Source organism: Coffea eugenioides, chromosome 4, assembly GCF_003713205.1.
Source record: "Coffea eugenioides isolate CCC68of chromosome 4, Ceug_1.0, whole genome shotgun sequence".
NCBI classification, from domain to species: Eukaryota; Viridiplantae; Streptophyta; class Magnoliopsida; order Gentianales; family Rubiaceae; genus Coffea; species Coffea eugenioides.
Window position 1 is genome coordinate 37926095 of NC_040038.1, and position 11810 is coordinate 37937904.

The 11810-nt window shown below is 34.3% G+C and overlaps 1 long non-coding RNA gene across 6 annotated transcripts; it reads right to left on the reverse strand.

Moving 5' to 3' along the window:
• Positions 1–207: 207 nt before the first annotated feature.
• Positions 208–11275, reverse strand: LOC113768610. Of its 6 annotated transcripts, none has more exons than XR_003468098.1 (7): positions 11139–11184; positions 10958–11026; positions 8520–8586; positions 5109–5205; positions 2299–2371; positions 1621–1657; positions 208–1479 (listed from the first exon to the last, which is right to left on the reverse strand). It is a non-coding gene; the product is annotated as an uncharacterized LOC113768610 (long non-coding RNA). The 6 variants fall into 6 exon arrangements; XR_003468096.1 differs by having other exon boundaries at positions 208–651; positions 1420–1657; XR_003468094.1 differs by having other exon boundaries at positions 208–651; positions 1088–1657.
• Between the last annotated feature and the right edge of the window lie 535 nt (positions 11276–11810).

Consider the following 11810-nt stretch of genomic DNA (forward strand, 5'->3'; position numbering starts at 1 on the left):
CAAAGATTCTGGGATCTGGGTTCAGCTTACAACAGATTATATCACGTAAGATCAAAATAGCCAGCACAGTAATCCATTTAAGGACTGCTATAGAACCATATTTCCTAATATATAACCTTCAGATATTAGAAACTACCAAGAGATGAAATCTACTGGATTTCTTTCAAAAAGTGATTCTCATGGAGATTAGAGCACAAGATGGGAGTGGGTAACTTGTGCCTATTTGCACGATTGGTGTTTAACAGACATCAGAAGAGCTTCACATTATTCAAAGAGACTGATTCTCCTAATGCTACTTAGACAATTGCAGAGTTCACAAGAAAGTACAGCCCTATACTCTTTATTAGTTTCCCAACATGTAAAAATTGCATCCTGTTGTTTCGAGAATACAAAGAATTTGAATAAAATCTAAAAATACTGTCAAAATGCACCAATGAAGCAACTGAAATTTGAAATGTAATTACGTGGAAGCTCTTGATCAAAATACCAAGAAATAAACTTCCAACATGCCCACAGGCTTTGGCGAGAACTAAGCTATAACCATCATTTTCCCAGGAGGAAAAGATTCTTAAGGGATCCAGTCAGTGAAGACACCAATTTCATTGATTCAAGATAAAGTAGACGTCTTTGTTTCAAGTCCATCTTGAAGACCTGGCATTAAAACATCCCATTTACCTCCTGTTGAAAATTGGCTTCTTTCTTCTTCTTGAACAAGAAGTAGATTATGATCATGATACTTAGCACACGAAAAGCCACAGAAGATGCCCCATTCATTTTCTCACATAAAATAGATACAGTAAGAAAATTATGCTTCAAACTACCATTTAGTTAATAGACCACAAGGTATGCTTTGTTTAACTAATTAACTAGGGAAATGCATCAGAGCAATCCAACAGAAAAGCTGAAAGGAATTTTCAGTCCTCAAAGAAATGCACAAGTCATTTTCAGTCCTCAAAGAAAAATCTGGAAGGAGTTTTAACATAGACAAATTGCAGCTTACTTAGCAAACCACATGCATCAAGCATGTAGAAACCAGATGCAGGGCATGCATATTGTTGAGACATCATGAAAAAACAACATTACCCACCAGTTCCATTAATGGGAATTAACTGAGACACCAACAAGAATTCCAGCCAATCCATAGTAAAGACCCCTCAAATTAAGTCTTCCTCACCAGGAACTGCTACATATGAAACCATGAAAAGCTACTCTGAATCTCCCTTAGCTTGTACTGTATATAATTCTCAAAGAAAAAAAGGTGTTCATCCCATCTAATCCCATGGACTTCTTGTGAAAATTTTATCTGTTAATCCTTAAACATACATCTGTTAATGCATATCCACTCCAGAGCTCATGAATACTTATTGCAAATGACAATTAAAATTGGGTAGTCACAAACATTGGTTTTGCACAACAAACCTGGTTGATGTCTTGTTTTTATGTGTCTAGTGGGGATAAAAGACACGACAAAAATGCCAGCTGTAGTAAATAAGCAAAAGTAAATAAGCAAAATGGTTATGAATACATTGAATGTGATAGCTGACAAAATTTTGCATCCAAAAGTGCAAAATGCACATGCCTGTCCTTTAACTGGAACTTTATTTTACTGCTACGACATACCAATGAGATCTGTTTGTGCTTCTCAAGTCTTTGCAGCCTTCAAAAGTTTAAATGTGTCATGTAAGTTCGATGCTTGATAAGAAAAGAACCCAAGTACTGACTTTTTTCAAATAAACAGCTAAATGCTTGATATACTAAATGGCAAAAAAAATATTTGCACCTGACAAGCCTTCATTGGTTATTGGATTCTATTCATTAGCACTACATACTGAATAGTGAATACATAGTCAAATGTAGACTTTTAGGGAAACTATGACATGTAAGTTGGATCCTTTTCAATGGCTTAGAATGAGTGAATACATATAAGTGGTGGCAAGAGTATACCCGAATATCTATTTTTCTACTTCATCACCATGGTCAGTCACCACCTTAGTGGAAACCCAACCAAGTAATAGGGCCCGTAAATAAAATATATATAACATATAACAATAAACACAAAACCCCTGTCATAAGCAGATACCCATTTTGCCTATCGTTTTTGAATTTCTCTACATTTTGAATTGCTAGGGGCATAACCCCAAAAGAAGTAAATCCAGACCCTAAAAGAAACACTCTTTATGAAGTATATTATTAACTCCAAATCTCTGTCATTTTCTTGTGTCATTAATTCCAAAATCATAGATTCTAAAAGAAAATGAATTCAGACCACAGAACTGAAGCAGCTATTAGTGTACAAACCAGAAATTTGGATTTGCCAAGTTGCTTGTCAGTTCACTTCCCACGTAATGAGTGCAATGAACCTTTTATCGTGCTGCGGTATCATGTAAAGTTCAATCAGTTGTTAATACATAAAAAATGCAGCAAAGGAAAGTGGGAGCTATTGCAAAGAAAGCTTGCTGGAGGTAATAAGTAAATGGGGCTATAAACAGAATTTACAATACATCCAACTAAATTAGAAAGGGCAATTAATTCAGTCAAGTCAAATATGTTATTAAAAAAATTATCAAATAATTCCCAACATTTTTCATTTTCACTAACTTTTACTATTAACAATTACACCAGCTAAATAATATATGAAAACTGGAGTTTGAGAAGTAAATAAGAAATGAAGGGGAAAAAACGAAAAAAGAAAAGTAGAGAATTAGATTGTATTATAAGTCAAAGTCTGTTTTTCTTCTACTTTCTCTTTGGTTATTTCTAGGAGTTAATGTTTTTCACCACATTAGCTTCCCCAACTTTTAATTTTGAAATTCTCAATTTATAGTTACACAGAAAACTAAACAGCAATGACCAATACACACAAGAACTTGATGTTGCAGGAAGACAAAAGCTTTAGCAACACTCCAACTTTTTTCGTAAAAGATCCTTACCACATCTCAACAGGCTCCTATCAGAACTTTCAATTATTTTCAAACACAAAACTTACCAGAATAACTCAAAATTTCCTTTTCAGGCAATTTGCTGATTCAAAGAATAAGCAGGTTATCTATTTCAACCCTATTCCTTCACTTGGAAGTTATTATCAAAATCTCGAGGCTTTATTCAAATCCATTTGAGCACGCAAGCTCACAACATGCAATTTGATTAATTGTTTGTTCATTCAAGCATGGTATCTCAAATGCCATTACTTCTGTCTGTTATTGCAGTTGCAGTCAAATATAAGTTTGATTGAATTACGAGTAATACTGGCTCGCAAACCATCAAATTGCGTAGTGAATATGAACAGCTAATGGATACAGTTTTGCTACTTGAGGCATTTATTCTTTCATATGTAGTACACAATGCATGCAGGAGATCCAAGCTACGAAACATGCATAGCTCATCAGAATACCACAGCATTGAGATTCCATAAAGGTAAAGGTAAAATCATCTAATAAATCTAGAAACCCATATGCTCTGTAAGAAGCTTGTACAGCTTTTTAAGGGGTTTTTATTACTGACAATGGTTGAATGTTCCCCAGTGCTCGTAAAGTTTGTAATAACCTAGCCAATTGATCTTTACAGTGCTTACTCTAGGCAATTAAATTTGCTTGCATTCTCTACTGACAGTTGAACGGCATTGTCTTCCACCTTGGCAACTGCAATCTAACACTTTACATGCTAGGAGGATAATATTTTTGAAGATAAGAGTAAATTTCCAAATTAAATGACAAAACATTTTCCATGTCTCTCATTCCACAAGAAAAATAACAAAAAAATAGCATAAAAAATGATAAATTGTGTGTGTGTGTGTGTGTATCATCCCAAGGGCTTCCGTTTTGTATTAGGTGAAGATAGAATTCATGAGTAGTTCTTGCATAAACTAGAAATGGATTTGCACGTAATAGGAATTAGTGGGGTTTCAGATGCAGCTAGTTACCAATAATTAGCAAGATCATCGGAGTTACTAGTAGGTGTCCGGTGCAAGAAAGGAAAATATAGTTCTACAGTAAGTAATCCTCGAACAAGTCCTCAGCAAATAAAATTTCTTTGATTGCCTTAAGACACCTTAATTTATGCAGAAACCTCCTTTTCCTTTGAAGCCACAAAGGCTTTGTAGCTTAGATTATAAGATTGAATTTTCAAAATACAGTTAAAGAGGTGGAACTAACTGATCCTTGTATCTGAGTAATTCTTTGTGAACGGAACTTTGTACAAATTGATATGAATTGCACTTTTATTTAGAAAAAACTATGACATGTCTTTATATTTGTGGCACTTCCATTGTGTAATATAAGGCCAACACAAAAATAGCACAAAATAACATGCAAAATTGGTTGTACATGAGATTCAAAATGCTATGAATCAAATGATATAGCCAAGAGCTTACGTCATAATGCCTACATCTAAAATGATCTTTTCACTGTTTGAGGCATATTAGGCATATTTGAGATGCAACTGCATTTTTGTGGAGTTCTTCTCCTATTTCTTCTGATTGCAGATGATTTAAGTGAACTAATCACTAACATATAACTACCAGATATACCTGATCACTTTCATTTGCAATGTTCTTATCATTAATGTGCTGGTGTATTTTTTTGTTTTGTCTAATTTATCTGTTCTTTTTCCTCTGCACTTTTTTCATTAAAGCCAGGGCTTTTAATCTTTTAATACATACATCTTCAAGTTTAAAATTACTGATTTCAAACTACAGAATAATATTTCCTCTACACAATCAGTAATCTGCGATACATGACTGCTTCCCAGAGTACAGCAGTAATAAAGATACATCATTGCATGATTGGATCTTAAACTCTTAGATAACTTAGATATAAGAAATTCCACATAATGAAGATTTAGGCCTCATGAAAGATCTTGAATATAGTAGTAATACTTCCATTTACTTGGGCATGAACCCGCTTCTCATAGATTAGAGAAACAGAATCAAGACTACTACCAACATCCCCTCAAAGCCCCTCTTGCCCCAAACACCACCAACACCCCCCTCCATCAACAATCGGGCTCCCAAAAAAAAAGTTACCACAAGTATCTCTTTTCCATACAGTTAAACATGGATACTTAATTTAAATACTTGTAAAGAATAATGTATGTTTAGCTCAAAAACTCACCAAATGGTTAAGGCACTAAGATTTGCAGGCAAGGTCTTCACTGCCTTTTGTTTTGTAAGTTCACAACTTCACTTAAACCAACAAATATTGTCATGCCCTGCAAAACACAAGAATGTTGTTAAATGCTTGCATATGTTGCCAGTACTCTCAAATAACAAACAAAGCTGTTGAAGTGATTAAGATAGTAGCTCCAAAAAGCTATAATATTTCTACTCTCAAGCAAAAAAGAATTGAAAAAAGGATTCTGATCTAGGCAGGGAACATCACAAATAAAGTTCTAAAGCGCTACCAAAATGGGATGACAAAGAACCAAATGATCATTTGAAGAACCTTAAGTTGTAAGATTTCGGATGAGGAAGCAACAAATATTATTTAGGAACAGAAATAGTCACCACAGAAAACCTTCTTGGGACTGCTATGACCCCGAATCTCCTAATGATGATAATTATTTATATCCACCTAGCTTCCTACTACATCCTTGCAAGCAAACGCTGGGTTGAACACTTAGTCCTATAATCTTTAGTTTCTCAACATGCAAAAATCACATTCTGGTGTTCCAAGAATATGATGTTGGAAAATGTATAATTCTCTCCACATGCATCTCCATTTAACAGACACAATCCCCAATGAAGCAACAAATTTAAAAAACACGCTTATTGGAAGCTTGGGACAAAATACAGATAAAAACTTCACATGTGCAGTCAGACTTGCGTTAGAACTAAGGCTATGACCATCTAATTCCCAGGAGGAGCAGATTCTTGATGGCATCCACTCAATGACGCTACCAATTTGATTTATTTCATGACTTAGTATCTTTTCTTCAAGCCTATGACGAGCAGTTATAATTGCATGTATTATCAGATATAATCATGAAGATATATAGTAAAAAAAAAAAAAAAAGACTTCTCATCAAGTCCAATTTGAAGACCTGGCACTGAAAACATCAACATGCTCCTCCTGGCTGCCAAAGATGGGGCTTCTTTAGACCTCTCCATATAGAACTAAAATGTGGTCATGATACTTATCTCATGACGAGTAATAAAAGATGGCCATCAGTTATCTCACAGAGAATGGAATGGGATAAGAAAATCATGCATTAATTAACATTTAGTTAATCCATCTAAAATTTACGAGGTATGAAGCATTTTATCATATGATTAGGGAAATGCATCCAGAAAATCCAACAGAAAGGCTGCATGAAAAAGTATGAATAAATCGAGCAAGCCATGCTCAGTCCCTGAGGAATCTGAAATCTGGAAGGAATTTCAAAATAGGCAAATTGCAGCATATTGAGCCAAAAAAACATATATCATGCAGAAATAGAATCCAGGAGATGCAGTACATGATGTTGTTCAAAACTGCATGAAAAATGGGCATCATCCAGCTGTTGCGGTTATATAAAGCTCACAATAAGACACAAGAAAGATTTCGAGCTAATCCTGCGTGAAGGCCCTTCAATGTTACCTTTCCTCGCCACAAACTGCCAAATGTTAAACCATGACTTGGAACCTTAGCTTACTGACAACAGTACAAGAACTGTTGTTCTCCCGTGGCAATTGCGAGATTAATACTTCACTCTACTTGCAATGACAACATTTTCATTCAAGATACATTTACTTTCTGCAGCTAAATCTTAAACTATTTTCCACATATTCCATTCCACGAGAAAGATACAGAACTTGGAGAAACAAAAAACAGTCATTTTCCCAAAAATAGGAGGCCAAGTCTTAGCCCTTTCCATCACCCCACCTAGTTAATCAACAGTAGAGAGTGTAGAGGAGATGCAGTGCCCCTTACACGAATGAAAAGGCTTCTACCACTTCAACTGCATATGGACTGATTGAGTTAAATACTAATTTATTGCAGTACAATAAAACCAAATGATGAGAAAGGAAAGAAAAAAAAAAGCAATTCCTTTTGCATTTAACGAAGGATGCATATATGATGTGCATGTCTTTTGTCCCAAGGGATTCTCTCTTTACAATAAGTGAACATTCATGAGTACTGCTTGAAGTATAAATGGATTTCTGTGTTTAACCGGAATAAGTGGGATTTTAGATGTAGCTAGCTGTCAATAACTAGCACAATCCTTGGAGGCAATAGATGTGGTGGAGCAACAAAGGAAATTATAGTTATACACCAAGTCTTCCTCAATCAAGTACTCGGCCAACATTTCAGATTCTTGTTTAGTATTCCTAATTCCATTCATTCATTGTCTAAAGACCATCAAAGTTGTACGCTAGTCTTCCTCAAACAAGTACTCATTTGTTGTATTCCAAATTCCTTTGATTGATTGTTTAAAGACCCCTTAATCTATACAGCACAACCTCCATGTACTTTTTATGCCACAATGGCCTATCTAGCTCAGGAGATACAAGTGCAGTTTCAGAAGATAGTAAAAGAAGTGGAGCTCATTAAAACCTATGCTCATTTCAAGGTAATTCTTTGTGAACAGAACTTTCTCTCAACTCATACAAACTGCATTTTTATTAAGACAAAAGTATAACACGTCTCTACATTTGTGGCACTTCTATAACTCAGCACAGTTCTTTGATGATAAAAATTTTATAAACTAACTTGAAACATTGAATCGTGTTATATCAATTTATTTACAAATTTCTGGTTTTCCTCCTTTGACAACTATAATCAAGGTTCAAAATGCTTTGATTTAAAAGACAAGCTAACAGCTTAATTTAAGAAGTCTAGGTCACAAAAACTCATCTTCTCACAGTTTGTGGCATGTTAGGCACATTTGAGACACAATCAAACTAGAAATCTGCACATTTGCCCAAATCATCTTCTTATTCATTTCTGATAAGTTGCAGATTGTTCAAATGAACTCATCACTAGCATAAAACTATCAGATTTACCCAATCTCATATCCTTGCTGTGTTCCTTCTCAATCATAAGCTGCTGTATTTTTTATTTTATTTCATTAATCTATTCTTTTTTCCTTGCAGTTGTTTCATTCAGATCAGGGCTTCTAGTACATACATCTTCAAGTTTAATTTGTATTCCTGATTTTGAGCTAGAAAACATAATTTTCTTTCATAATCAGATATCTGCACTCTATATGACTAGCTCCCCATACTACAGCCAAAAAATAAAAATAAAAAATTATGAAGTTTTGCATGTTTGAATCTTGAAATTCTCAATTACAAAATTCAGATGTAATGTCATACAATTAACTAAAACTTAGGCTTACAACATAATTAAACCTCTTGAAGATAATAAAAAATGCTAACATTTACTGGGACTCAAACTTCCCCTCATAATTAAAATTTCAAAGCAACAGGCAAACCAAAAAACAAAAGCACTAGTAAACAGGAAAATGTATCACTTGGCACAACCAACCTTAAATTCTAAGTTTTTTACATAATCCAAGAAGAAAGGAATATTGAGAGCAACTACCTAGTGAAGGCAGCCAAATGAGAAAATGTTTAGTGATTGGTGATTGTTCGCTTTTGTTGAAGGCTGGCTGCAAAATAAATGCATAGAAGGATCAGAACATCAGAGCAATATACTGATCATAGAGGAAAACAAAATTAACTCCCTTCCATCCTCAGATGATAAAAATCTAAATTTTGAAGAGCTCTTTAATCCTAGAGTCCTAAAAAAGGTTTCCAAAGTTTCAAGTTATCAAAAGATTACCAGTGACAGTGATGGCGAGTTCTGAGTCCAGGAATAACTGACTAAAGAGCAGCATATGTGTGGTGAATTGGAGATGTTTTCTTTTAAAGATTGAGACATTTTGGTGAAATGTGTCAAAGTTGAGACTTGAGAGGGAACCAGCAAGTTATGGGTTTTCCAAGCAAGTCAAGTGAAACATCCAAGCATGTTGGATTTTCTTGTTCATATCTATCCTTTTTTCTCCTTTAGGATTTTCAAGCAAGCCCCCCTCAAATCTGGAAGCAATTTCAAAATAGAGAAATTGCAGCCTACTTAGCCAAAGTACATGTATCAAGCATGCAGAACCAGATGCAGGCATGCAATTTCAGCATGTGGATTTTTAATGAGAGACAAGCAATTTTCAGTCATTGAAGAAAGGAAGAAATTTCAAAATAGACAGATTGCAGCCTTATCCTTAATCATGTATCGGCTAGTGAACAACAAACTCAAAGAAAAGTATTACAAAATTGAGCTAACAGCAACAGGTGGTGGCAAGTACTGATTTTGCAAAATCAACCAACTTGAGGTCTTCCTTTAATTGTGTCTAGTGGGACCAAAATAAACTCAACAAAAACATCACTAGTGGCTCAAGCTTCAGCACTCTCTGGAAAGAGGTAAACTGAATAAGGGAAATGATAATGAATACAATCAATGTGGCAGATGACAAGATTTTACATAAGAAAGTGCAAATAGATATGCCTATCTTCAACTGGAACTGGATTTTACTGCAACAACATAGAAATGGTTTTGAAGGGCCTTAATTTTATCTATGCTTTTAAGTCTTTAGCAGCCTTCTAGAGTTCGAATATGTTTTATTACTCCACTGCTTGATAAGGAAAAAAAGGCAAATTTTAGATATCTTGACATAACCACCTGATCTAAAAGCTTGATATGCTAGATGGAACAGAATATTTAACATTGGCACCTCCAACAAGCCATCACCAGTTAGTTGGATTCTTTCAGTAGGCAATGCTGAAACTTAGTCGTGTGTAGACCTTTAGAGAAACTTAACATCTAAGTTGGATTCTTTTCAGTGTCCAGAATGTATGAATACCAAAAGTGGTGCCAAAAATTCATCCCAGTAACTTTTATATGCATTTTGCTAATCTCACCACTTTTTTGAAAGCCCAACAAACAACAGGGACAATAAGTCTCACGAATATACATAAAAACTATCATAAATCCATAGCACCAATCAGATAACCATTTTGGTTATATCTTTTGAACCTTTGCATTTTTTGAAATGTTAGGGACATCCAGACACGGTCACACATCTATGAAGTAAATGAAATTTGAATTTGTTAAGTTGTTTGTCAGTGCACTTTCCATTTAACAAGTGCAATGAACCCTTATTTTGTGGTAGTACGTAATGTTTAATCGGTGATTAGTTGCTACTAAGGACTCAAAGAAGATACCACAAAAGACTGCACAGTAATTGACTCTAAATTTCATTTTCTAGCAGACCAATAGTTCAGAGAACAAGCAGGTTATTTATTTCTTCTAAATCCCTTCACTTGACAGTACTAAATCTTAAGGCAGACTCAAATGTTAAAGGCTCAAGCTTACAATGTACAATTTGCTTATTAGTCTGTTCTTTCAAGGATGCTATCTCAAATGCCATCACTTCCCTCTTGTTTTTACTCACACACACTAGAATCAAAACACTAGCTCATACACCATCAAATTTCCAATGAATGCATAGAGCAGAAGGATGTTGTATACAATATTCACAGAAGGTTCAAGCTACAGAACAGGCAAAGCTCGTTGAACACATTGTAACATTGCTGATAATATATTGTATTACCACTACATAAAAATGAAATGTCATTACAATGAAGTAACTTTATGAAATTTCACATAGCAACTTATTCAATAACTTAATGTAAGTATATTAAATGTCATACCAATGAAGTAGGTTTAGGCCTCATAATCTATGTAAACCTTTTGAAGACAATACCAATACTACCATTTACTTGTGCTTGAACTTCCCTTATCATAGTTTAGAGAAACAGAATCAAGAATACTACCACACTCCAACCTTCTCTCTCTCTCTCTCTCTCCCAAGAGCACCACCAAAAAAGAAAAAGGACTAGTTATAGTAAATGTATCAGTTTCCACAATCAACATAAAAATCAATATTTCCAGAGAATTCAAGAAGTCTGAAATTCAGTTGTAATTACCTAGTAAAGGCTGGCAAATGAGAAAATTGTTCACTGGTGAATGATTGGTTTCCTTTTCTTGATGGTTGGCTGCAAAATAAAAACAGAAATTGATCAATAAAACAAGAGAAATGCCCTCATAACGGAGATAATGAAAATTAACGCCTTTTAGTCCTATACTCCTACGGATAGAAATTTTAACTTTGAATTTGGCAGTGGAACCCTTTAGCCTTGGAGTAACAAAAAAGTTTCTTTCAAATTTTAGAAAGATTATTGACTTGAGAAGTAGTACATGTTTGGGGTAGTGGAGGGGTCTTCTTGTAAAGATTGAGACTTTTCTGGAACATGTATGAGAATTTGAGACTTGAGAGGGAGCTCAGCCAAATTATAAAGGGTTTTACTTTTTCTTTTAGGGATAATTTTAAAAACCTCCCTCAACGCTTCTGATAATTTTATAAAAGGGTTTTACTTTTTCCTTTAGGGATAATTTTAAAAACCTCCCCCAACGCTTTTGATAATTACACTTAAATACCCTTATTCCATTTACAATTAAAGAAAAGTATTTTAATTATTAGAATTTTGTGAAAGAAAAATGCAAATTTGCTTAACTTTGCAAAACATTTTATCTATTATGAAGAATTTTTATACTCATTGTATGTAGCGTGTCTTCTCTAAACTTAAAAAAAAAAATTATTTTACTAGAGAATATGTTACCTTCAGTAACATCATTTTAGTATGCACACTACTAGTATTGAATATATGCACAATGAAGCAACATGATTTTAGAGATTTAACTTTATAGATTTTAATAATAACTAAAACATGTTACCTACAAAAACGATCTATTTAGTATTAGTGCTAGAGGCACACTTCA